The following is a 25266-nucleotide window of genomic DNA, read 5'->3' as shown; positions in this document are numbered from 1 at the left end:
ACACCAATGTCATGGCAAATCATTGTGAAAAGCTGATTTGGAAAGTCGATATAAAGCTTGACTGGCGCACATTTTTGATATACTGAAACACCGTATGTTTCACACATGAACTTGCTTTAAATAAGGTTTGATCCAGGAGCATCAAGATGAATTTTCGCTCCTCAACAAGATTCCTTGAGCAAGAAAATTTTTTTCACACCTAAATCATTTTTTTTCAAATGTAAATAGAGTTCTCTGAGCTAAAAATGCTGTGTAGCATATTTTCAGATTACAATTATGGTTTCCTTAAATTTTGTAATGCGAAGGCAATGCATGGTCTGTTATAAAATATGTTGCTTGAAAATGTTTTTTTTTCTACTGCAAGACAGTCTAAAGATGCCAGATTTATTACTGTTTAGGTGCGAAGTGCCGTATCAATGGCGGCCTATAACAACAAACCACTGTTCATTAAGGTACTCTACTGGCCACATGCGGATGATACATTGCCAATTTCTAAATTATTTGTACTTGGTGCGATAATGGAAGATTAGGGCTTGTACATAAATGAGCAAATAATGTTTATTAAATCAGCCATACTCTGGTTATTGAATGAAGCTTCAAATGTGAGTTCACATTTTTTAAACACAGGCCATCATGCATCAGCCAGTAATGCATAAATAAATGTTAAACATCATGCTTAATATTTTCCAACAAGAAATGATTGTATCAAACAGTATAAAAGAATTAAACAGCATATATTAGTTGCTTCAAATTAGAATAAAGTGTATACATTTGAGCTGCAAAATCCTAATTTATGCAGGAAATCACCTTTAGCTTTCATAAAAGCGAGAATACTGTTCACGGTTAACCACAAGGAACAGGGACTCCATTGTCTGAGCATCTTGACCATAAGTGCAGGAGATGGCTGTGCTCGAATCCTGCTTCCTGCATTAGCAAAATAACAGAATCATGAGAGTTGACTCTACATTTCATTACGATCCTATACACTGCGGGGAATTTAATAAGGCAACAAGCTTCTGAAAACAACACCCCTAATTATTGTGACCGAACACAAGGCACAGCTCAATTGGGAAAAAGTTCCAGTTTTCAACTTTAGAAACCGCGATCACTAAGTCATCGTAAATACAAAATGGCATAGAAGCAAAAATGAATATACAGTAGCCTTTTCACTATGGAAAATAAGAGCATAAAATGTAGACTCTACCAACGACATCTCTCAGCAATGGGCATTTCTCCAGGAGCATGGATGTGACCGCAATATAAAACTCACAATATAAAATGTGCAATGTTGTTGTGCATTACACTTCAGAAGCACTGCAGCAGAAGACTTCATGGGAGAAGACACAATAAGACTGCTGTGCTCAAGGCATGAGAATTGTTTTGAATGCAACATTTATACACTCCGAGACGAAGAGCATTATTGTGCAGAGAGAGTGCACAACAGACGAAAGTGGCGAAACCCCCAAATGCATTCTCACCTGCCCTGCATTACAGTAGCAAAGCAGTACTTGCATCTAGCTCAACAATGTCCAACTCTCCACTGTAGTCTATAAGGCCTTTTCTGTATACATAGTTATTTATTTATTGTTGTATATTTCTTTACTGACTGAGTAAGAATCAGTGTTTCAGCACATTTCCCTGGAAAATATAGAACGTCCTGCCAACTATTTTTTGCCCTTGTTTGCTAGGCAATACGCTGACAAGTACTATTCCCTTATTTAAACTTACAATCCTTCCTGATGCTCCGAATTTCTACTTCGTGCTCTGAACAGTGACGTACGTCCTTCTACTCAGTTTATGTTGGCTTCCTACAATTTACGAGGTCCTTCATAATGTAGCTCCTCAACTAGAGCCTAAAATTTCCTGCTGTCTCCTAAAAGCACCATCTTTATTGGACAACATATCCTACGTTTCCCCCTCACTGTGGGGGAGTTTATGTAAGTGCTGACCTATTTACGAGACCGCAGTGCCGCAACTATTTCTCATCCTGTGTTGCCACTACATGCATGAGTCACAATGGCTGCAAATTGGCTCCCTGCCCCACCCTCTCCGATTCCAGGTCAACCTCTCTCCTAAATGTACATTTTGCCACCTGGAGAATATCCAAAAGCATTGCATCCTCATGAAAAGTGCTGCTGTTAATCTTTTTTTTCTCTTCTCCTGTAACGACTGTGTTAAATCAAACATGCTTGGGAATTTCATGAGCAGCTCAGTAAACAAAATAGGCACATGGTTTGCTGAAAAGAGGTTTTCAACTACCATAAGAAGCCACGGTTTCTTGCAATTTCATCAATTCCCTTGCAGTCTTGATAGCAATCTAGCACATTTTGATTTTGATACTGTTTTCAAAAGAATAACAGCCGAAATTTTGAGGTTGTGACAATTATGTGATAATTAAAGGTAGAGGAGTTTGACGCAATGAGCAAATAAGAATCGCATTGCAGAGGTTAAACAAATACTCTTTTCCCACAAACAAATTGGTAGGAGGAGGGTAACTTGAAATGAGCACTGAATGCACAATACAGAATATGATGCTGAAATGCCCCAATCTCTGAATATCCTTGCACAAAAGAAAGACATTATGAAAGGCAATGATGAAATTGCAAGTATATACTTCATAGTCGTCATATCTGCAATGTGCACTGTGCCATCGGCAATATCTAAAAACTGCATACACACAACTGCACAAAATATGAACCTAAGGCTATCAAAGGAGCCTCACAGTATTAAATGGAAACTTGTTTCAGAATATTCGACTACACGCCTATATCTACTTACAATGTTGTCTTGTCTGAAGGCAAACATAAGTGGCTTGCCCCCGATGGGTTTCTGATGGAGAGCACAAAGGCTGCGAATTGTGAGGCTGTCATCTGGATGACCTGCAAGAAATGACATTTTTAGTTCCACATAAAAAATGCTACCAGAACTAGAGACAAGATCACTGGCAATAAAGGTGATTTTGGTTGGCAAGAGAAAAATCAAAGTATGGACTCGGTACAGCTTACTGAGAAAAAAAAAGCCTCATACCACAGATGTTGTAGTGAAAGTTCATTGCATTGAAATTTCCACACACATATACGTTTGCCTGCTCATACACTGTTGCCGGTGCTGTGCTAGTGGTATTTCTATTGTTTAATATTTCTTTTAGTGCTCACTAAGTTTATTACCAGCTATGAAAGCATCTAAGTTTAATGTAATGAGTAATCTTAGTGCCACATTGCAAATATATACTCGATCACACTAGTGACTTGGGCTACTACGCTGGCTATAAATAGTGTGAATGAAGCAAATTTGATTAATTATTGTTTCCTTGCCTTTTCTGGCCAAACAGCACCAGAGAGTTGTACAATTCAGTGGCAAATCCGTGGTAAATGCAAGTGGAATGCGTTACAATGTCGCAACTCCTTGCAGGTCTCAAATCCATTATTTAAACCATGTTCACCACATTTGCAAAGTGTTGTTCAACAAGTCACTTTACACAAGTGCTGCCCTTTCGAGGAGCGAAGTCTTACACACACACACGCACACCTGCACCATGTGACTCGCTTACAACAATTTACACACACACATACGCTTTTTTTACACTTTGACACTCCTACTGAGAAAGCATTAAAAAATTTATTGGATCACCGCAACCTTCTCAATTAAACCTACATCTCAAACACATCCTCGAGTCCGAGGGCATGCCTTATAAATTCCATTTTTACGAATTATAATCGGGCTATAGAGGACAATTTTCGAAGGGCATGAGAACCACCCCAGAGAGACCTAAATCTTAGCACTTCATATCTTCAGTAAAAGCTGCTTAAACCAATTGCTATATGCGGAATATCGCAAATAACCAGCTATTCACAATTTAAGCAGTTGTCTCCTTGAATTCGGGAGTGTTACGTGTCAAAACGACAATTTGATTAAGGGGCACGGGATAGCGGGTGACTGGATTGATCCTGACCCCTAGAGGTTTTTCAACGTGCCCCCAATGCACGAGACACGGGCGTTTTTGCATTTGTAGGCAAAACATTTTTTGTGCGGGCAAAAAAGGCGGCAGCATTTCGCCTGCCGCCGCCTCGTAAGCAGTTGCCTACTTCAAGGAAATGTGGGCTAACCCAAGGTACACGTTTCACGATCGAAATTAGTGTAATCGTGAAACACACTTTCCGGATTTCTGATTCATGTATTTATGCTGTTGATGAAACGTTTATTTCACAATAACAATCAAGGAAGTGGATTCATCAGGGTAGAGGGGGGGAAAAGGAGGAAACTTACACCTTCCACTGGTCCTCCGGCGCCTCCATGTATTCCAGAGTGGCTCGACACCAAACTCGGTTTTCAGGGCGGGGACAGCCGCTGCACCAATTTTGAAGAGGTTTATTGCGTGTAAAACTACCGACTTTATTCAATACACACACACACACACACACACACACACACACACACACACACACACACACACACACACACACACACAAGCACGCGCGCCCCCGCAGAAAACTCACAAAACACGTACGCGCGCGCGCACGCACATACATAGCACTCACAAAACACGCACGCACGAACGCACGCGCAAACACATAGAAACCCGCATACAAGCACGCGCACTCGCAAAGCGCTCACAAAACACGTACGCGCGCGCGCACGCACGCGCAAGCACATAGAGATCCACATACAAGCACGCGCGCACAAGCAAAACGCTCGCGAAGCAGCAACGCGCGCGCGCGCACGCACACATGCAAAGCAGGCACGCGCGCACATACAAAGCGCTCACAAAAAACGCACGAACGCACGCACGCGCAAGCACATATATAGACGCGCATACAAGGACGCGCGCGCGCGCACGCACACATACAAAACACTCAAAAAACATGCACGAACGCACGTACACAGCGCTCAGAAAAAACGCACGGACGCACGCACGCACACGTAAAGCGCTTACAAAACACGTACGCGCGCGCGAACACACCACACACACACACACAAACGGAGAGAGAAAGATAGCCCAAAACACGCTGAAGAAGGCGTCCGGCAAGCAGCAGCAGCAGCAGTACGCGGGCGCGCCAGGGAGAGCCAATATTGCGCCGGTACTTTCGAAAGGCGAAGCCAGTCGTAACCAGGGGCGGATTCAGGTTTTTTCTGAAGGGGGGTCGGCTTCTGTCAATGATGACGATGATGATAATGATGATGATAGTAGCCTTTCTTATTTAGCAAAATTTACCGTTTTACTGACGATAAACCCGCGTTTTATACGGCTAAAGCAACACCTGTAGCCCTCCGTGGTGGCTCTGTCAGCTCAGACGTTGAGCACGAGATCGCGGGATCAAATCCCGGCCGCGGCGGCCGCATTTCGATGGAGGCGAAATGCAAAAACGCCCGTGTTCTTGCGTTGTAGTGCAGGTTAAAGAACCCCAGGTGGTCAAAATTAATCCGGAGCCTTCCACTACGGCGTGCCTCATAATCAGAACTGGTTTTGGCGCGTAAAACCCCAGGAAGAAGAAGAAGACCTGTAGCGAAGCCAGGTATCGGTTTCTCCGAGCTTATAGGAAAATGACGTTACCCAATACAGCCATGTGCTTGGCGGCTGCGCCTGATAATACAGGGTGTTCAAAACTGAGCTTTATGGTTTTTTGTAGCGTTAGCTACACTGGCCTAGCCAAGCCCGTTTCGCGCGGCACATCAAGAGCCGTGCTGCGCATGCGCAAGGATCAGTGATGTCACACGGCTTGCGCACCGGAGCCACCGGAGCCGGCACCTCTCGCGCACTCCGCCACCGCCGGTCTGCGCATTCCAGAGGAGTGACGTCGTAGCCGTGGTAGACGCACTGGCGCCGGCGCGCGCTCGCTGTGCAGTCGCCGTCTGACACTGCGCTGGAGCCGCTGCGCTTCTGACTGGCGTTTGCCAGTGTGGTATAGCCATGGAGAAGGAGAGCGCAAATGCTGCTCAACAGCGCAGAAGAACGGAGAAGCTTGACTCATCGGATCCCGAAGTAGTCGCCTGGCAATTAGCGGTTGAGCGTAGGAGACAACCAGGAAAGCTAAGAATAATCAGCTGAATCTTTGCTAACGCTACGTATATCCTGGCATAGCCGAGCTAAGCCACTGCAACTTTTTAAATTTAGGCACTGGGAAGCACGCGAAGACCACCTGTGCAAATAAGTTATGTGGCTAGGGGGGCACAAAGTGAGATGATAATTATCGGTGTGAGCAGCCCAATTAACTAAAGTTGAACAATTATTTTTTGTTGACTGCAGTAAGTGGGTATGTTTGTATTGAAAACTTAGAGACAATCGAGTTTCTACACAGTATCAGTCGGAAGAATTATTCTAGCGTGTGCGTGCTCCGAGATATCAGACTCCAAATTTCAATTGTCGTACTGCGCAGAATAATCGAGAATAAAGACGCGACAATTCTCATGAATTCCCGTGAATGATCATGAAGCTCAGTGACCACTTCTGTGGAGGGATGGCGGTGCCATCTTCTCTCTTGAGTCGTGGTGGTGTGTTGACTAGAGGAACGTTCTTGAATACGGGCGTAACGCTCCCCTCCAACGCAGCAACCACTACGCTGGTTGTTTACGATATGCGAATCACTGCGTATGAAGACTCACGACGCCACCTACAAGAATAACGATGTGGCGTAGTAGGCGAGAGCGCGAGCCAGCGTCTTCATGTTTTGTTTCCCACGCGACGTCATCCTCTTACAAAAGGCGCGCATCTGCTCCCGTTTCTCTAACCACGCGACGCCATCCTAGGCCCGCGCGCTGGCGTTGGCCGCTGACGTCACGCTCCCCCACTTCGCAGCCGGGGCTCAAGGCTTCGCCCCGCTCCGCGAGGACGCCCACTCAGATAAACGGATCCGGCGGGCTTGAGCCTCCTATGCTTAATGTACGACAATAAAACTGCAAAGTTACAATAAAAAACTTTTAGCGTACGAACGGTACTGTGCTCGTACTGGATATTGTCAACGTGTAACTGTGATCACAATGAGTGCTACAGTTAAAAAAAAGTTGCCTATGCGTAGTTCTTAGTTTAGCTGTTAATTGTTATTATTTATATATGAACACTTCAGCGAGAGATCTCTTTCATTAAGCAGGTTGGTCGCGGAACCGATGACCGCCAATGAGGCAACCGATGACACCCCAAGGGGGAACTAAGTTGATCAGGCGCGAAGGCGCTCGCGCGGACATCGGCGTGCTTCGCAAAAGGGACGTCCCCTCGTTCATTCGACGCCACCGACGGGACGAGTAAGGCACGGCAGGCGCCAGGAGGTCCAAGGTGTTCATGAGAAAAAATAACTACGGCAACTTCGCGACACCACACTCCGACGGAATACAACTAAGCTTGTGAGTGAGCTAGCTTTACTTCTACATGGCTGATACCACTGGTACTCGCGAAAAATACTTTTGAAGAATGCTGGTGGCCATATTTTTTGCAACAGGGCCATCCCCCTGTCAGCGAGGGGGCGATGCAGAAATCTGAGGGGGGGGGGGGGGGGGGTCAGGACGTCCGGACATCCCCCCTGGATCCGCGCCTGGTCGTAACTTCTTTTTCTACTCGACACAAAACGAACGACCATGTTATAAGCCGCGCTGAACTCGCAAGAACACCACATTTCCGATAGTTAAAGCGCTCAAAAACAAAGCGACGATTATGCAGGCGCACCACGCCCGACGTGGCCACAGAAACGTTAGTCACACGGGGGCAATTGAGGTAGCCATCTTGCTAGTCACAAGGGGGCAATCGAGGTAGCCATCTTGCCGTAGTACTGCGTGCAACTGCTTTTGCGCTTACATTAGTGAAATATGCTATCGGATCACAATGAGATACTTCTACAGCCAACAATAACACGTAATCAAATAAAGAAACACCAAATGAACGGACACTTGCCTGAAACTTTCCATACTGACAGTAGTATACCGACCGCCGACACCGGGCACGTTGCAACTGCTCGTATCTGCCTCCGTGGATCCATCTTCCAGCGCGTGCCATAGCTTTGAGTTGAGGTGGGGCACGATTAATACACAACGCACGGACCACGTCTCTGATTAGACCGCACATAAAACCAATCAAACGTTTAAAATTATTTCCCACAGCGCGAGACGCGGACACAGACAAAAAAGAGACAACGCATCTTTTGAAGCACGAGCCAATGAGGTGACGTAGCAGCTTCCGTCTTCCCACCCTGCCGCGCGCCGGGTTGTCTAGGCAACGGTAAAGCGTTGTAGCGTCAGTTCCGGTCGCTTTTCAGTCGGGAGGGCGCAGCCGTAAATCGCGCTGCGCGGAACTCAGGCGAACTGTAAAAATTATCTGCCGTTGCCCCTTTATTCTCACAGCTTTGCTTGTTGGCGTGGCCGCGTGCTTGCTGCCACTTTTTTGTGGTCTCTAGCTGTACCGGTGAGCTGGGAGTGGCGAATACGTTTCGTGTCGAGCGTTACGTTTTTTTTTTTTTTACGATGTCTGGGCTGCAAGACGGTGAGTGCATCGCAGAAATCTTGACCGTGAGTGAGCCGATTAGCGCGCTTCTACAGGTACGATCAAAATACCAGCTGCGTCCGATCGAGGAGACCATGCCAGGTCGCAGCATAAAGTTTCAGAGAGATCGTGGCTCGATAAGAGCGCTACATTGTTGGCCGTGCCACGTGTGAGGCGCAAGCATTCACATCACTCGTGGCGTCTACCAAAGGAGTGACAGTTGTGCTCTTCCGCAGTACATGTTTCGGTTTTACATATTTCCATAGTCCGGAATTCATTACACTGAAGCAATTAGCGGCATCAGTTCTTGGCATTCAAAGAACCATTTATGAACTATATCGATGATGGGCTTCAATTACGTAAGCAGGATTGTCTGACTTGGTTGGTTGACAAGTGAATTAGCCTAGTTTTTATGCCTGCGTGTCTAATTACTACCTTGAATCGCTTAAAAAGACATCTCACCGGGGTTCGCAACGTTTTGTTGGGCTGTTAAGGGCACCGCTAAATTCCTGCAAAATTTTGCGAGTTGCTTGCGCGTTTTCATTCAATTACTGCAGTTTGTATTAAAAGTGTCTAATTGCACTGTAGTATCACAGTGAGAACTAAATCTAATGATATTTCATGAAATTGCAAGTGAATGTGTCTACTTTTCAAGGTAATACGTTTTGGAGTGCCCTTCATGCCAGTAACATCAGTATCTTAGAAAAAAATGACATACATAGACACATGGCTCATTGCGCGGACGTATGCGCGTTCTTATGGCCAGATTTATGCATGCATCCTTGTGTTCAACACCCTTCAGACGTCGATTTAACACCCTTCTTTGAGCAACTTCACACCTTATGTGCCGTATACACCCATATGATAGGGTGTTTTTAACAAAATGGGTGCTAAAAGAGTGTTCACGGGGGTGTAATGCGGAAAACAGCCATTTTAACACCCTTAAGGGTGTGAAAATGTTTGGTGTGTATGGCGGCACCCGTTCCGTCCCCGTCGTAGTAGTAGTAGTAGTGTGTAACCAGTCTGAGAAAAATGTGAAAAAAATTCCGAAGTTGTGTCCGTAGCGCGGAATCGAACCAGGGACCCCTCGCTTCCGAGCGCGCAGAGTTAGCCCACTACGCCACGAAGCGGACATAGACAAATGCACCACGATGGCTATAAATACCCAACATTAACGAAAGGCCGCGTTTCTAGCGCGTTTCTAACGCGTTTGTGCTAGCGCGTTACGGCCCGTGTAAGAAGCTGGTGTAAGACGCTGTGGCCTCTCCACCTTACCTTCACCGCGTTTCGAACGCGCTGCCCAAAGCGGGGGCAAGTCAAGTTCAAGTCGAGGAGCGTTTATGAATACGGGGGGTATACTCTCTCAGCAGTCATGTGATGGCGTCGGCAAACGTGGTGCACGTTCCGGCATGTGTAAATGGCTGCGTAAGACGCTGTGGCCACTCCCCCTTACTAGAGAGTACTGCACGTTTCTAACGCGTTTGTGCTAGCGTCCCCTTAAGCGGGAGATCCGATGATTCCCTCCGGAGCTTCGCCCACTCATCAGCATTCACCTCGTGGATCTGCTGTCATTTTTTTTCTCGTATATTCAAATTATAATCCGACGCTATAACGCCTGTAGGTTGTGGTTAAGTCGCACTTTACGATTTTTCTCACGAATTTTACTATGAGAAATTCAATTTTTGTTCATTAACGCCTTGCGCCACGAGAGGGGCCTGTATGGCTTGAGTGGTTCGGGATGATGCACGTGGTCCGGCATGATTATTTCCGCCAGACGCGGATGCTTAACGCCGATGCCGAATCGGATACCGACGCCGACACTAGATTTTCTGCGACACGAGGCTCTAAAGGCTATCGCGTTAAAAAAAAAGCTTCACTTTGCACACGGCCTTGCAACGCTGGAAACAGCGCAGCTGGGCGGTCGTAGCCCAGCACTTTCCGGAAGTGCGCGCGAATTTTTCATCTTATTACCATCATCATCAGCCTATAGGTATGCCCACTGGAGGACGAAGGCCTCTCCCTGTGATCTCCAATTTCTTTCCACGCGTTTCAGACTTACGGCCGTCACTGCGCGTTGCATAGCGCAGCTTGCAACACCGACACCGCGTTGCAATGCCAACAAGGCATTCCTGCAGACACGCTCCGTGAATGGGGCTCTCGCACTTTAAAGAATCCCAGGTGATCAAAATTATTCTGGAGTCGCCCACTACGGCGCGCCTCATAATCTTAACTTGGTTTTGTCACGTAAAACGCCATATTTAATTAATAAATCTCTCTCTCCCTCGCTACACTCTCACGTGATTCCCCGCTCACATGGGATCGATCATGGGAGGCCCTACAAACCTCAACGAGCTGGCCCACTCCGAGGCGCGAGGTCTCGCTTTCCGCGACCATGGAGAACTCCCCGGCCGGCAAGGAGTGGAGGAGAATAGACATCAACCGACAACATACAATGAAATTACGCAGCACTTTTATCTCGGCAGGTGAGACTTTCCCCTTCCTTACAAGAAGTTAAATAGAGCGCAGGCATTGACCCTCAGATTATTGCAAACAGGCTCGAATCACAGCCCGGCTTTATTACACAAGCTTTATCCCGACACTTATGCCAGCAGTTCTTGCAGGCACTGCAATGACTTTGCTAGCTTAGACCATATGCTCTGGCGTTGCCCCTCGTTACATTACGTTTCTCATTTTCAAATAGAATTTCTTTAGCTACCTACTGCCGCCCGATTCTTGGCCTATCCCCCTTAGGGGGTGCGAGCCATCATAAAGGATTATCATCATCATCTTCATCATTAAATGCATGTTCTGCAAGTGTGGCTGTATAACCTTGTGGTTACGACGCTCGCCTATAGGGACCGGGACACGCTAGTTCGAATACACCTCGGCAAGAAAGTTTATACTTTCTATTATTTCTTCATCGTTTCTCGATACGAACCACAAATTACGGCTAGTTCGAACAGCTTCGCTGTTAAAATTAACAGACCCCATATATCAACAGCTTCACTGTAATGACAGAGGTGATACGAGAATGCGCGTGCGTACCTATCGTCAGGATGACAAGCGATCAAGACAGTAAATGCGTTCATACCTTTGTTCAAAATTATGTGCCACCTCTGTGTCGTGTGCGAAACAGCTTCCCTGGTGAGCCACCTTCACAGAGTTGAATGGCTCACAATGTTTTCAATCCGCCTTTTTTTTTTTTTGCTTACAACTCGCGCTTGGCAGCAGCATTACAGCGGCGAGGGTTTTGCTTTTAAGCAAACCTTTTAAAATCCAGTTTTCGCTCATGTCCACGAGATAGGAAATTTGATTGTTACATTCACCGCTATATTTTCAAGCGAAACTTATATTGACTCACAAGTTTCGGTGGCGTTGTGGTCACGCAAAAACTCAGCTGCTCCCACAGCAGCGCAGCTGTTCCAGCTGTGCCGGCACCGGATCACGTGGCACGTGCGGAAGTCAGGGTCGTTTGGTGTGTCGCGGAGAGACAAAGGGAAGAAAAGGGGGTTGGCGCGCTCCGGCGGGTTGGGAAGGCCGCGCGTGGTGCGTTCCACCGAGGAGCAGGGTGTGTGAGCAACAGCGCCGCTTACTTGCTCCAAAAAGGACTCGTCGTCGACGTGCCCATTCGGGTCTGAGGGCAGCCGATGGCCATGCGAAACGTTAGCGAAGAGCCGCGGACACCGAGTTGCGGGACCGCGATGCTGAGGCCAAACGTCAGCGAAGAGCCGCCGACCCCGAGTTGCGGGAGCGCGATGTTGAGGTCAAATGTCAGCGTCGTTTTACGCTGCAGGAACCCGACAACGGTGGTGCACGCCTCGGCAACGCTAGCGCCAACTTCCCCGCTGCGACGGCCAGGTTTCAACGCGAGTTTCTCAACCGTAACTTCGGAGAAAGCTGCAGTGCGTGTGGCCGGTTGTGGTTCGACCACAACGTGGTTCTCGTCAGTGCAATTCGTTCCGAGGAACACCGAATAAACAGACGACAAGCCTCGCTTACCCTCATTTCTTCGACAAGAGAGGGGCTGCTGTTTTTTAAACAAAGCTTGTATTGCCTCGCAAGTGTCGGCGGTGGTGGTGGTCGTGGTGGCGGTGTCACGCTAAAAAGTGGGCCGATCTTAGTGATTGTGCAGAAAGGGTCCAAGCTCAATGGCACATACCCCTGTGTGCTCGGAGACTTGTAACGCGCTCTTGAACTACCCTTGTCACACGCGTGACCCAAAGAGACAAAATCACGAGCCCTTCCGCTGTCCAGAAAATGGGGGTAAGCGAAGCTTGTCGTCCGATAATGGCGTCCCGATTCTATCGTCAGGGCTTGCGAAGCCCAGGCGAAACGTCAGTGAAGAGCCGCGGACCCCGAGTTGCGGGAGCGCGGTGTTGATGCGAACCGTCAGCGAAGAGCCGCCGACCTTGAGTTTAGGGCAAACGAAGCGGAACGCCAGTGGCAGCGTCGTCCAGCCACAAGCTTCGTTTACCCCCATTTTTTTCGACAGGGGAAGGACTGGTGATGTTTTTTCGATTCCATGTGACCTAGATTTAGGCTACCTTTGGTGTGCTTACGCGCCGAGACCTTTAGCAAAACTAGTTGTCAGCTATGTGCAAGTTCTTCTGGGTCTTGTGATATTTTTGAGTGATTATATTTTCCCCTAATAATGCCAAGGTATACTTACTGCTCAGATGCTTGGGCTTCTGAAGAAGTACTTGCAAAGCTTTCTATCCCACTAAGCCGTGTAACTGAAGCCTCTCAGAAGAATGAGAATGTATCTACCCCTGCAGCACTGTCATGAGTTCAAGTCAAAATGCAGAAGTGTATGACACATTATTGTGATCGTCGACTGTCTATCCGGACGTCACTAGAAATTACAAAGAATTCACACCTGAATTGTTGCTACAATTTATTTTCATACCATGACCATGAAATCAGTTCTTTCCCTATTTCTGGTCACTACGAACTTGCCCACATTGATGTTTCATATAATTTGGGCAATGCAGTGCTTAGTGAGCCTGCAGGCTGTTTACATTGTGCTTACCCTTGTGATTGTGCCCAAATGATGTGAACAGCAACAATGACTCCCCCTTGCTTCAATCTATTCCAAGTAGTTCATGTTTCCTTGGAATGCTTGCTCATGTGCCTCATAAGATCACGAGGCGTCGTTTAATGTTCTACATGTCCTATCCTGCGCACACAGCTTCAAATGAGTAGGTGTAAATTCGCATTGTGACGGAAATAACTCTGTAACATCATGAAGTGTTTCACGTGAGGAAATGGAATCTCATAACTTTTTCCTTTTCTGTAAAAGTTATTCAGCTGAAAATGAAACATTTTTTTGGAATCTACCCCTTTTGAATGTTTGCCTTAGCATCTTGAAGATCATAGGTGTGAGCAGACTAGGGCACGCCTGCAAAAAATTATTTTGTGCATAATAATAATATTGCTATTGGGAGGTAGACGTCTTAAACACCTGTTTGCGCACCATTCACACATTTTTTCCTTCTTTTTTTATGTGGCTCCACCATAAATAGACCAGTTCGCTGTTCAGTTTTATTCCGTTCTTCATTTTTGTAACACATTTGTATTATTTGCTATCAAGTTAGGGCGGGAATCGGGGCCAATCCCTCGGCGTTGCTTATTGCCATATTTCACCGGCAACAGTCAACAAAGTCTTTATTCTGTTGGAAAGAGTGTGTCCCTACGCCCATTTTGGAGGCTTGCAGAGCAATTGAGATTTATAGACATGAACGCCAGCTCACAAAGCATCTCGAACGGCTATCTTCTAGCTGCCTCCGCAGATGGGGAATTCTGCAGTTTCCAATCATACCTAACCTGCTGTCCATTGCAGAAGTTTTGATTGTTTGTTGCTGACTCTGGCACGAAGGCATACAAAGCCGGGATACATTTTAGGACCATTACAAGCTGTGTAATGACCATAGCGATGTGTTACAAGTTAATCTACAATAAAAGTAGTATTAGCTCAAACCCTGCTAAAGGCCTGCGGTGTGTAAAAATGAGTGAATTTCTTGCTTTCAAACGCTATAGCTACTACATGCCTTAAGCTCATATCTGCCTTGCGGGCAACACCACCGAGAGCTTCCAACTCCAAGCTCTCTCACGTGCATTTTCATGGCATCTGTTTTGATCTACTTAAGTGCATATCATTAAAGCTGGATCTAGATTAGTAAAGATGATCTATGCTGCATTCCAAAGGAACTTAACGCTCAACCTCGCAGGTTTTGAGAACATTTCTTCTGCTGAAATATCAAAATAAGATTTCTTTGAGATCCGTGACGTCGTGCTGATATACAGACATTTAGGTCTGGGCATGAAGTTAAAGATGGTTGGCGTTCATTTCCGCCGGAAAGTGCACTTCAACGTCAAGAGGGTGTACTTCTAGTACTGTACTAGTGCACGAATCGTTTTTGTACCAGTGACGGACGTTACCATGGCCCGAATATCTTTGATTCGCGAACAGTCTCGTGTACAGTCGGTTTAAAGCTGTCCGGAGAGAGGAAGCGTTGGATATCGTAGCTAGGACACGTACACAACACGTGCTCAGTAGTTTCCTCGCACTACTGTTGTTGTACGTCGGGCTATCGGCCATTCACATATGCTAGGAATAAACGTTCTTTCGTACCGCCAAATTATGAAAGTATGGTTTTGAAGCTACAGTTAAACCTGCTTATAACGAACCTCCACATAACGAATTCCTGGATATAACGAAGTTTTTCGATTCCTCGCCGTTACTCCATAGAAGCACATGTATTTGTGACCTCTACGTAACGAAGTGGCAGCGGGAGACCCCCTCGATATAACGAATTTCCCCCTACGACCACCTAGAGATTTCGCCCCAAATTTTGTCATTTTTGCGCGAGCAGCAACCGGAAGCACCTTCTCCGCCGCGATGGAATGCGAAGCGAGCGCACATGTGCGTGCGTGCGTGTGCGAGGCGGCCCTGCATCCCTTGACCCGGCGATGTTGCCGCCGCGGGCGTGACCTTTCCCCCTCCCTTCATTCAAATCTGATCCTGCTGCTTGCTGCAGCTGGCCTAGCCTGCCAAGCCGGCACTCTGTCCTTTTCCAGCTGATGTTGCCGACGCGCTGGTACACGCTGTGGCACATCAGACTCGATGAGCGCGGACACGCGCTGTCAAACGATGGCGGCGTGTGGAAGCGCCGCTGGAGAAGCGAGCGAAGTGACCTTCGTGCTGTTGTCTATCTTTTCAACGCAAACTGAGCGCCGAGAACACACAGCACGCAGAAAGCTACTAGCCGCCGACGCACCTACACTGCTAGACTCTGCCCCAACGCAGATCGCTTTCAAGATACGGCCTGCGCGACGGCGCGCCGCCCCGCTATCCCTTCCCCCTCGCTCCCTCGCCGGTGCCTCGAGCGCAACGGAAGAAGGCGCGCTTCCTCCCTGCTTTTCTTGCGCGCGCGAGATTTAGACGTGGTCGTAGGCTTCACTCGCACGTTTTCACTCGCACATGCAGCATACGGCGCGCGGCGACTGCGTTATCGCCCTTGTACGGCCACGCTAGCGGCAAAAACACGCAGCAAAAACGCGCGTCAGAAACGCGCGGCAACGCGTCATGCCGCGCGCGGCAAAAGCGGCAGGAATCGGGGGTCTTGCGGCGTGCCGCGCGAAATGGGTTCTGCGGCAAATGCCGCGTGCCGCGAGATGAAGAACCAATCATGAGCAACTAGGGTGACGTCACGGAGCCATCACAAGCGGAACGCCGCCGGTCCGCGCCGGGTTTTCAATCGACGATTGTCGTCTCTCGCATGAAACAACGAGCGCTGGCTGTGTTGCTCGCCCGTTCGGAGAGCGCGGGAGATCTTATCGCGCTGCCGGCGGGCCCGCCGCGCGGCGAGACGCGCGTGCCACGGTGGCCTCGCGGCAAGGCGCTGGCAAGGCGCTGACGCGCGGCAACTTGCCGCTCGCTGCATGACGCGCGCGTTTTTTGCCGCTAGCGTGGCCGTACCCTTATATACGGAATATCTATGAGCCAAACCCAATTTTAGGGCCACAACGCGTCATGGACACCATCTTTATATGGCAAATACGGATCTCAAGAGCCATATCTTTGCAGGCGGAAACCGAAAATACGTCATAGTTGTCGCCCCCCGCACTTTGGGCGGCATATGCCATCGTCAAGCCACCAAGCCAAGCGACATGAAAAGTCAAAATGGCTGCTCGGGCCGGCGCGGAGGGGCAGTTCGCGACGTATGATGCGGGAACGGTCCCACAGTTGCGAAGCAACAGCGGGGTTACCAATGCATTGAGTTCTATGGGAGCTGTGCCGGGACCGGTCGAAAACGACGTAACAGCCGGGAAAACGCAGCCCCCGGGAACGTAACAGCGAGGTTCTACTGTAACACTATACGACGCTACGACGCCATCGTGACGCTCGCTCTTCGTTTCCGATGCCTCGCGCTTGTGCGAAACGACACGCGTCAACGCATCCGGTACCTGATGTGACATTCCGAGGATGAGTGCATCGACGAAAACGGAAAACGGGTGCGCGTTACAGTTGAGGGCGCGTTAGAATCGAGTAAATACGGTAAACGTTTATTTTTCGAATTTTCGTGCCGAACCTGCACATAACGAAATCATCTTTATAACGAAGTTTTTCGGGAATTTGTCAATTTCGTTATATCCAGGTTTTACTGTATACTTATAGCCGCCAAAATGTTTTTGCCGTTTCTCTTTAATTCTCTGTAGAAGAATGCCGCCTTCTGTCGCGTTATAGTAGGCGCCGGTTAATTTGTTCGTGTTCGTCGCTCTTTCTCTCCCGTACGCTCTCGATCTTTTTTCCCTTACCCCCGTTCCCTCGTGCAGGTTAGCCAACCGGAACTACATCTGGTCAGCCTCCTTGCCTTTCCGTGCTGTGCAACTTCTCTTTCTTTTATATAGTTTATGTAAACATTCAAAAGAAAGCATCTTGCCCCTGGAGGCAACGTTCCCGAAATTGAGTCCCATACACCCCCCCCCCCCGCCCGCATAACTAATGAAAATCAAAGACCGCTCTTTCCGCCACTTCACCGTAGCATAAAAAAAGATAGACAAGCGTGTTCGCTATCGGCAAGTGAGCATGTATCTCACCACAGTCTACTGCGAACCGTAAAGTATATCGCGTGCACAAAAACAGCAAAGAGTAATACAGAGAAAGAAAAAAAGTTGTCGCAGTTTCACCTGAAAGGCGAAGCATCAATTGCGATAACAAACTTGTGGAGAGCTATACGGAGTAATGATATTAGCTTTATCAGCTGTATAAACTTGGACATGCAGCTGCATCGGCAACACGCAGAACTGTTGTCGACGCCATCGGCGTTTTGCCCGCGTTCGCTCAAAATGCGTGCGGCGTTGGTGACTGTTGCCGGAGCCTCTGATATAAATAGGCACTGCGTGCCGCAGCTAAACGTCGCCTCCCTTCCCTCCCCTTCCCCCACGGCCTCTCGCTCGTCGGAAGAAGGCGCGTTTGCTCTACATACATGGTGATTGTGAAGGAAAACAGAGACGCCTACTTCTGCAGCCCTTAAGCGAGCACGGCGCAGAACGCGCGTTTGTTCTCCGCCGTGCGTTCACTCCCCGTGAAAGACGCGCCCCTCGCGCCCTTTCACTCGCACATACAGCGTTCGGCGCTCGGCGACGTTTGGCGCTGAGCCGTGCTCCCTCAAGGGCTGCAGAAGATAGCGCCAACCTTTCCCTTTCCCTCAAGAACCACTTATCATCATCGGCGACGATTTCTTCTCCAAATGACGTCATACGGAACCTCACGGCGACTGCGACGCCGACGCCGACGGCAGAAATCTGCTTTTGAGTGTCCATATAATTGCTATCGCAATAAAAATTGGAGGACGCTTAAGCTTCGCTTTTAAGAGTGGAACGCGATAGCATTCAAAGATCCCTGACTGCTTCTCACGCTTCCCGACAACTGCAGCTTAAGCAACCGTAATTGTTACCGAGAAACACTGGTGGCGAACGCTACGCACCAAGGCGAGCTTTCTGGTAGAAACGCGGCCCCTTGCGTGGGGCGATCCCGAAGATATTGCTCAGCCGCGCCAAGAAAATTACGTAATTTTCAGGTTTCCGTTTTTGTTTCGTACTTTTAATATTTCAGTCTGAGATGATTTATCATAAAAGGCATGCGCTGTGGGTGTTTTGTTTCACGGCATCTGTTTGTGGATTGTCATTCAAGGCATCTTCAAGCTGCATTTTGCCACTTCTCGCCTATGTTGACCCCGAACTATTAGGTTGGAAATAAAATCTTTTGATTGATTTGATTGATTGATTCTCAAAATTCCAAGGATCAGCTTTTCCAAGTGGCAAGACAAGGTATGAGCAACATTAATGATAGAATGGTGTGGCAATATAGCCCGCATATACCGCATATCATATAAGCAGGCGTGGCATATACATGTACCGAAAAAATTGGAGGACACTTAAGCTTCGCCTTTAAGAGTAGAACGCCATAGCGTTATGGGAACCCGTTCACATCACATCGTTCGCATACGGCAAGTAGGCTTCATTCACTGCAGCACTGAACGTGGGAAAGCCAGCTTACACAGACCAAGCTTACACCGATCCCATTAAAGTCGGCTTCACTTTTAAACTGAAATGCATTGCTGTAAAGATGTTTTTACAGGGGCAATATAAGTGGTCTTATATTAAAATGTGAAGGCCGTAGCACCTTTTTATTGCGATAGCAATTATATGGACACTCAAAACCAGATTTCTGCCGTCGGCGTCGCCGTCGCCGTTGCCGTCGCCGTCGCCGTCGCCGTGAGGTTCCGTATGACGTCAATGGAGATGAAATCGTCGCCGCGCGCCGCCGAACGCTGTATGTGCGAGTGAAAGAGCGCGAGTAACACGCGCTTTCACGGGGAGTGAACGCACGGCGGAGAACAAACGCGCGTTCTGCGCTGTGCTCCCTTAAGGGCTGCAGAAGTAGGCGTCTCTTTCCTCCTCTACAATCACCACATATGTAGAGTAAACGTACCTTCTTCCAACGCGCGAAAGGCTGTGGGGGAGGGGGGGAGGGGCAGGGAAGGGAGGCGACGTTTAGCTGCGGCACCAAGTGCCTATTTATATCAGAGGCTCCGGCAACAGTCACCAACGCCGCACGCATTTTGAGCGAACGCGGGCAAAACGCCGGCGGCGTCGACAACAGTTCTGCGTGTTGCCGGTGCTGCTGCATGTCCAAGTTTATACAGCTGATAAAGCTGCCATCATTACTCCGTATAGCTCTCTTCAAATTTGCTATCGCAATTGATGCTTCGCCTTTCAGGTGAAACTGCAACAACTTTTTTTAAATAATTGTTTGCTATTGCCCCGACGTGCGCAGGTCTGGTAGAAATGCTGGAAAAGGAGTTTGTGTTTGAATTTCCTCGTAGCAGAATTAGGTTTTCTCGTACAATCAAATTGCAATCCGACGCCGATTGGTAAAGAATCCGACGGCGAATCCGATGCTGAATGGTACAGTCATACTTTACCATTTTTTCTGACGGATTTTACTGTGAGAAATTAAATTTTTGTGTACCAAAACCTTGCACCACGTGGAGGGCCTGCACGGTCGATGTGGTTGAATGATTTTCTCCGCCACCCGCGATCACACGCCGGTTGCCGACGCCGGATTTTCTGCGACACGGGGTCCTAAACGCTATCGCGTTAGTATATTCGGAGGGCCTGCGTGGTTAGGGATGATCTTCTCGGCCGCGGACGCCGGCTCTAACACCGACGCCGCATTGTCTGCGACACGGGGCCCTTAACGCTGTCGCGGTAAAACCTCGCGCTGAGCGGCGCAGTTGTTGGAGTTGTCGGCAAATTTGGGCGTAAATGTCAAATGACCCATTGAGTGAAAAGCATCTCCACTAACGTGGATCCTGGGCAGGTGCGAAGCATGGAGTGATACACCGCTAATGGGCTCATACTTCCTTATGCAATGGCTCATGACCCCGGAAACGCGGCCTTCCCCATTACGACGACTAAGGGGAAGTGAAGTGCTACGCTGGACTAATGAGCGGTGACGCAGACAGCTTTAGAAGATGACGATGACGAACGCGGGACCCTCGGCATGCGCTCCTGCCGCTTGCTTACCGTGAGTACGACAGGAGACGCCGACAGCCCGAACGCCTACTGCCGAGCGCGTGCCGCTTGCTTACCGTGACGGCGACGACAGGAGAAGCCGACAGCCCGAGCGCATCAGGTGCTTCGCACCTAAAATTATGTTGTCACCCCCTTTCTGCGCACGTATCTCTGCTTCACCTGCATTCAAGCTGTCGAGCAGGCATGCAGGCAGACACGTAAGCCAATGACTCCTATGTAAGCCTCGGTATGATAATGATGTGTGGTGTTTTATGGCGCAAGGGCCAGGTATGGCCAAAGAGCGCCATGACAAATGGTAATGCTATCGATGAATTGTGGATGGCGTGGACAATGAATTCCTCGTGGTAGATGTGACATGGCTGCATAAGGGCCTAAAAACTGTCACTGTAAATGGCGTAAAAAATATAAGTGGTAAAATAATGACACAAACTAGTTAGTGATATGGGCTTTGGCAAATGGGTTTCGTTAAAAACATATGGTGTAAGACATATAACAGCGATACTAAAGCTTAAAGAAAGACCTTGAATACAAGGGCTGTTAATCAAATGCTAAACGTTACCTGGCCTAATGATTTTCAGGTTGTTTACTTCATTTAATAATTCTAAAACTGTTTTGAGGTTAAAAAATGGTTCATAGCTAAGAAAATATGATGGGTGAAGAGGTATGTTTTCGCGATATGCAGAAGGGAAATACTTTTTCCTCTCTGCTTCTATTGCAGGTCGCTGAATAAGAACATGGACAACTGTCAGAATATTGCCGCGCTTACTACAAGTCGGAGGATCACTCCCAGTCAAGAGGAAAGAGTGGGTACTGAAAGTGTGTCCTATTCTTAATCGACGAACAAATACTTCCTTGTATCGTGCCATTTTACCAGTTATCCAGTTCCCTAGTTTTGGTTTTATCATGTGTAGCTTATTTAGTACCCGAGTATCCCAGTCGCCTTGCCAATGCTTCCTCAGCTTAAGGCGTAGAAAAGACTTTAGGTCTGTGACAGGGATGAGGATATTTGCGTCTGTATCGCTAAAGGTTACTGACGTAGCATTTTTCTCAGCAGCTTCATTGCCTTTTATACCTTTGTGGCCAGGGACCCAGCATACGACAATCATTTGGTTGCACATATATGCGGAGCCCAATAAATGTACAGTTCAATTAAAACGGAGTCCTTGTGTTTCCGTAGACTGCTTAGGGCTTTGACTACACTTAATGAGTCTGTGAAGACAATAGCCCGAGCGACATTTGTGAGCCTTATGTGTTTAATAGCCGAGAGTATAGCGTATGCTTCCGCTGTAAAGATAGGTGTGTGTGGGTTTAGTGCCCCGGATGTAGAAAATGAGTCTCTGAGAGCTGCGCAAAAAACGCCAGCAGTGGACTTCGAAGCATCTGTGTAGTATTCTGCGCAGGAGCACTCTCCTGCAGTTCAAGAAAATGGGAATGTATATGTGCCTCCGGTGCTTGTTTGGATATTTCTATGAAAGAGATGTCACACTGAATAGTCTGCCATTCCCAAGGCGGTGGAAGCAAACTAGAGACCATTAGTACATTCTCTAGAAGAGGGACCTCTGTTTTTTTCTGACAGTGCTTCCAACCGGAGAGACAGATGGGGCCGGTTGGCTGGGCGGCTACGGAACAGCCCGACAGTGGAGATGTCGCGAAGGGTAGAATTACATGGATGCTGGATGTCTGATATAACTTTCAGGACGTAGGGGAAGCTTAAATATGTCTTTGGAGATCCAGAGACCACTCATTGGACTAAACGTACAGGCTTTCAACAGGCCTACTCCTGAAGGCACCTGTGGCAAGACGAATTCCCAAGTGATGAACGGAATCTAGCATCTTTAAAGCACTAGGCGTAGCAGAGTTATAGACAATGGCTCCGTAGTCAAGGCACGACCGTATGAGACTTTTGTACAAGTTTAAGAGGCACCTCCTGTCACTTCCCGAAGATGTCCGGGACAAGATCCTAATTAAATACATTGTCTTCAGGCACTTCGCTTTCAGATATTTCAAGTGGGGGATAATTGTTCATTTAGAGTCTAAAATGAGGCCCAAAAATTTATGTTCATGGATCACAGGTAGCTGTTGTCGATTAACATAAATAGTGGGGTCAGGTAATATACCTCGCTTGTTCGAGACGAGAACACACGTGCTTTTTAGTGGGTTTAGTTTACATTCATTCTCTTCAGCCCACATAGATAATTTGTTTAGCCCAAGCTGTACATGTCGCTGGCAGATAGAAATACTACATGATTTAAAACCTATTCGTACGTCATCCACATATACAGAATAAAACATTGTACGTGGTATGGCATTTTGGAGCGAGTTCATTTTGACAATAAATAATGTACAGCTCAGCACACCACCTTGTGGTACGCCAGCTTCCTGCGTGAATTGTTGAGACAGGACGTCACCAACTCGGACACGAAACGTGCGAACAGAGAGGTAGCTCCGAATCACATTTAATAAGTTGCTTCGGACTCCTATTGCAGCCAGGTCACGGAGAATTCCAAAACGCCAAGTTGTGTCGTATGCCTCCTCCAAGTCTAAAAATACTAATAAGAAAAACTGTTTGTGTACAAAGGCATCACGGATATTTGTCTCGTTGCGGACAAGGTGATCTGTTGTGGATCTACCCTCCCTAAAACCACACTGCAAGGGGTCTATTATTTTGTTGATTTCAAGATAATGGATCAAGCGTCGGTTTACTATTTTCTCAAAGAGTTTGCATAAGCAGCTTGTCAGGGCTTTAGGCCTATAGCTACTGGCCGAGGAAGGGTTCTTGCCTTCTTCGAGAATAGGAATGACGATTGCTTCTATCCAGGCGGATGGAATGTAGCTGGCAGAGAACGTGGAATTAAAGAGTGATAGCAGTGTTTTGTGGGTTTCGGGGTTTAGGTGCTTGATCATCTCGTACAGGACTCTGTCACTTCCTGGAGCGGACTTGTTGCAACTATTTAGTGCAGCCTGAAATTCCGCCATATTAAATGGACGGTTGTAGGGTTCATTTCTATTTCCTTTACAATCCAGGGGCAATCACTCCGTTTGTTTCCGGTATCTCAGAAATGTATCTGAATAGTGGGATGAACTAGAAATCTATTCAAAATGTGCCCCTAGCGAATCAGCTTGGTCAAAAAGTGTGTCTCCTTGTAGTTTACTAATGGTAGAGGATGAGTTTCTCGGCCTTTTATTTTATTTACCCTGTTCTAAGCTTTTCTTTCATCTGTATATGAATTAATGCTAGAGATGTATTTCTGCCAGCTTTCTCTTTTAGCACGGCGGCGCGTTCTTCGACCTTCCAATTTTACTTTCTTGAAGCTGATTAAGTTCTCGGTAGTTGGAGAGTTGCGAAGGTGACTCCAAACATTAATTTCATTTTTTCGAGCTTCCTTTCACTTCTGATTCCACCAAGGAATCCGTCATTTAGAGGGCGATTCGTTCGTTTCAGGGATACATAGTGACGCAGCATCTGTTATAAACGCCGTCAAATATGGCACTGCATCATCGATAGGAAACGTACAGATGTCATCCCAGGTCAAAGATGTCGGCTCTCTGTATCATTTCCAGTCCGCACCGTCGACTTTCCAACGGGGCGGGTGTGGAGCACACTCATCGCCTTTTGTTAACTTTAGGATAATTGGGAAATGATCACACCCGTATGCATTTTTGATGGCGTTCCACTCCAGGTATGGCAGAAGTGTACTTGATGCGATACTTAAATCTATAGATGAGTATGTTTTGTGTGCCACACTGTAGAATGTTGGCTGTTTTTTATTTAGCAAGCACGCATCTGTGGAGAAAAGAAAAATTTCAATTAAGCACCCTCTTGCATCACAATGAAAATCTTCCCAGAGGGGGTTATGTGCATTTAAATCGCCTACTATGATGTAAGATTCGGGAAGTTCTGTTATAAAGCTTTGAAATTCTGTTTTGGATAGTAGTTGGTAGCTGGGAGAGATGTATACAGAGCTAATTGTTACTAACTTATGAAACAGCACAGCTCTAATTGCTACTGCCTCAAGGGTAGTTTGGAGCTTCCGATGATGGCAGGCGACACCTTTATCTACTATTATGGCCACACCACCTGAAGAGGTGAGGGCATCGTTGCGGTCTTTGCGATAGATCGCATATTGTCGGAGAAAGTTAGTGTGTTAAGATTTAAGGTGTGTTTCTTGGACACACAGCACCCTTGGATTTAGCTTATATACTATTTCCTTAATGTCATCAAGATTGTGTAATGGACCTCTGACATTCCAGTGTAGTATATGTGTATTCATTTTGTATGTATTTTGTGCTGTGTGTCTAAGGGAGATAGACTAAGCTAGCTCACGAGGCCTTTCCAGGCCCCGTGATGGGGTTTTCCCTTTTCTGCCGGCGCGCTCCACGGAGCTGCGCCGTTCCTTGGGCGTCTGGGACGCCGGAATAGTGTTACTTGCATCCATCGCCTCTTCAGAGGCGTTGGATGACGCCTGCGCAACGGGCACACTCGCGGGTTTTTCGGGCCTGTCTGCATGAGCAGTGGCCCTGGGTCCGGCAGGCACGGAAGTCTGCTGGCCAAGCCTCGGTATAGCTGATGAAACAGCGAGGAAGGCAGGGCTGTGGGTTTCAGCGTGGAAGCAAGTTTTGTCAAATAAGTTCACACCGTTACTGATGATTACTACCTCTGTAATAGGTGAATGCACGGTTTCGCATAATTACAACAACGG

General features: G+C 47.6%; 1 long non-coding RNA gene across 1 annotated transcript; it reads right to left on the bottom strand.

Annotated features, from left to right (window-relative positions):
- Nucleotides 1-457: 457 nt before the first annotated feature.
- LOC125946029 (uncharacterized) lies at nucleotides 458-4353 on the bottom strand. Its single transcript, XR_007467330.1, has 3 exons — nucleotides 4267-4353; nucleotides 2779-2879; nucleotides 458-924 (listed from the first exon to the last, which is right to left on the bottom strand). It is a non-coding gene; the product is annotated as an uncharacterized LOC125946029 (long non-coding RNA).
- Nucleotides 4354-25266: the final 20913 nt, after the last annotated feature.

The sequence above is a fragment of the Dermacentor silvarum genome, chromosome 5 (genome assembly GCF_013339745.2).
Source record: "Dermacentor silvarum isolate Dsil-2018 chromosome 5, BIME_Dsil_1.4, whole genome shotgun sequence".
Lineage (NCBI taxonomy): Eukaryota > Metazoa > Arthropoda > Arachnida > Ixodida > Ixodidae > Dermacentor > Dermacentor silvarum.
The sequence above is the reverse complement of the archived record's forward strand: the minus strand, read 5'-3'. Positions and strand labels throughout refer to the sequence as shown.